Source organism: Ictidomys tridecemlineatus, assembly GCF_052094955.1.
Source record: "Ictidomys tridecemlineatus isolate mIctTri1 chromosome 1 unlocalized genomic scaffold, mIctTri1.hap1 SUPER_1_unloc_7, whole genome shotgun sequence".
Taxonomy (NCBI): Eukaryota; Metazoa; Chordata; class Mammalia; order Rodentia; family Sciuridae; genus Ictidomys; species Ictidomys tridecemlineatus.
The window spans coordinates 20,400-23,234 of record NW_027520948.1 but is presented as its reverse complement, the minus strand read 5'-3'; the positions used below and the strand labels follow the sequence as shown (position 1 = coordinate 23,234).

Genomic DNA, 2,835 nt, shown 5'->3' with positions numbered 1-2,835 from the left:
GGAACTCACTAAATTGCTGAGGCTGTCTTTGAACTAACTATCCTCCTGACTCAGCCTCCTGAGCTGCTGGGGTGTCACTGCACCTCAATTATTGACTGTGGTAACTATCTGTCTCTCTCTAAGTTTAATTTTTTTATAACTGTAATTGTATATCCATCAGCTCAAAAATTTATAGCTTCATTTTGTTGAGAACACTCAAACTCTTCTCACCTAGCTAAAATATATAATTAAATGCTGTCAATCACTTTTAGCTTACTGTTCTATAGAGTTTTTATGTCTCTGATTTTTGTGTCTTTTCTGTTTTGTTTTTAAATAAGTAGTATAGTTAAAAGTTTGTCAATTTTGTTTATCTTTTCAAAAACCACTTTTTGGTTTTTTGATCTCTTGTATTATTTGAAAAGATTTTGGTCTCAATTTCATTTCTTTCTTTAAACTTTATTATTTCTTTCCCATAATTTTGAATTTGGTTTGTTTTTCTTTTCGATTTCCTGAAGTTGCACTGTTAGGTTTTATTATCTAACAATTTTCTACCTTTATGTATGCATTCAGTGCCATAAAATTTCCTCTCAGTACTGCTTTTGCTTAATTATTATATAATTGGGTGTGTTGTTTCCATTTTAACTTGCTTAAAACTTTTTTAAAATTTACCTTCCAATTTTTATCATTGACTTATTGGCTAATCAGATACATGCTTAATTTCTATATATTTGTACAATTTCTACTGTTATTCTTGTTTTTATTTCCAATTTTATTCTGCAGTAGTCAAAGAATATAGCTATGATATTATTTTGGTTTTTAAGAATGTCTTTGAACTTGTTTTGCTGTCATTCCTTATGTGATAAGAATGCATGTTCTAGTTGGGCATGGTGGCACACACCTGTAATCCTAGTGACTTGGGAGTCTGAGACATGATAATCACAAGTCTTAAAATAAAAACTAAAAGGGGCTGGGAATATAGTTCATTGGTAAAACTTTACTGGGTTCAATCCCCAGTACTGCCAAAAGAATGTGTATCTGTAGCTGTTATATGAAACACCCTGTAAATGTTTGCTAGGACCCGTGGGTCAACAGTATTATTATTATTTTACGTTTTAAATAGAAACCACTCAGAAAGCATTTTCTTCCTGTAACTCATGCTAAGGAATGAGAAGAATGATCACCAATGTCAAATGGCAGTTGCAACCAAGCAATATCAAAAGCCATCTTCATTCTTAGGAGAGAGTGCTTCCCCTTTTCCTCATGGTTTCTGGTACTTCCCACTAGTTTTGTTTGTTTGTTTGTTTTTTTCTTTATTGATTCTATTTGATTATTTTGTTATTATCATTTGCATATCTACTCTACCAGTACTTTTTATAATGTATTTATATCTTTATCACAGTAGTTTTACTCTTATTTCTAATTCTGGCCTCTTCTTAAATATTTCTTATATGCCTGATATGATGGAGAAAAATTCTGGCAGTTTTAACTTGTCTGAAAAAGACTATTTCTTTATTGTTTCTGAAACTTAACTTTGATGGATATAGAGTTCATAGCTGAAAGGGTTTTTCTTGGATGTTTGTTTTTTTTGTTTTGTTTTGTTTTTGTTTTTGTTTTTTTAGTGCTCTGAATATATTATTTCATTCTATCCTGGCCCTCAATTTGAGAGAAATCTGTTATTATTCTATTAACATTTCCTTCTATGTTATTTAATATTTTCCTCTTCCTAAGAATTATTTATCTTTTCATTTTGACAGCTTGATTAAACTGTGTCTTGGACAGGACTGCATGAGTTGAGTCTAATTAGGGTTCTTTGAGCTGTATGGGATCTGGTTTCCATAACTATCCTAGTATTTGAAAATTTTTCTGGTATTATTTTGTTAAAATAATAACTTTCAATGTCCTTTTCCAACTCTTCTCCCTCCAGAATAGAAGTAATGGAAATAGTTGTCATTGAATGATGTACCATAGCTCCCTTAGATTTTTCATTCATTTCATTCATTTTTTCTTCATTTCCTCTAACTGAATTGATTCAAAAGATCTATTTTCAGCCAGGATGGTGGTGTATGACTGTAATCCCAGTGACCCAGGAGGTGAAAGGAAATCCATCTTTGCTCTGAGGGAAAAAAAAATAATTAGACCAGGTTAGACCAGGTAGAGAGCCCTGGAGCCTCTGAATGTCTTCTCTCCTCTCCGGGGTGCTGTCTTGGATCTTTGTATTTCACAAGGATCTCACTGCTGCTGTGCAGGGGACTTCCCAGTCACAACAGTTGGACTACAGTTGTTTATACTTTGCGGTGGTACCTTTTAGTAGGGAGGTGAGCAACAGGCAACTCAGTTCAGCCATGTCACTAGTGTCACCCATCTCCCAAATTTTGTTTCAGGGACTCTCTTTCTCCTGAGGACGCTTGATCAATAAATTATTTACACAAGAATATCAGGCTGTGTTTCTAAAAAAACTGACTTGGATAGTATTGGAACTGATGGTTCCAGGAGGCAATCTTTACAGATGTGGCTCTAGATCTGGTTAACTCACTGAGTGACAGTGACAGTGCAGGCATTCGTGGCAGGAGAAGTGTTGACAGTCTGTCAAACCCCTGTTGACAGCTGGCCCAGTGACTACACAAACTTTCACTGATGGTGACATAGATAAGACATGGCAGGAAGGGGGTGGATTTCCTTCTTAGGGTTTGTGAGGTTTGAGAGATTTTAAAGACAGTAACTATGTGAACTATTGGAATCAGGTAGCTAGGGCAAAATGCCATTTTTGCATTAAAGGAAGGAAATAACAGGCTCAGCTCTGTTAATGATGAACTTAAAGTAAAGTGTAAAAGATGAGAATATAGGTGGTGGTAATTG

General features: G+C 34.5%; 1 pseudogene; it reads right to left on the bottom strand.

The window, feature by feature from the left end:
• Positions 1–1,101: 1,101 nt before the first annotated feature.
• LOC144372223 (small nucleolar RNA U3) lies at positions 1,102–1,290 on the bottom strand (annotated as a pseudogene).
• Between the last annotated feature and the right edge of the window lie 1,545 nt (positions 1,291–2,835).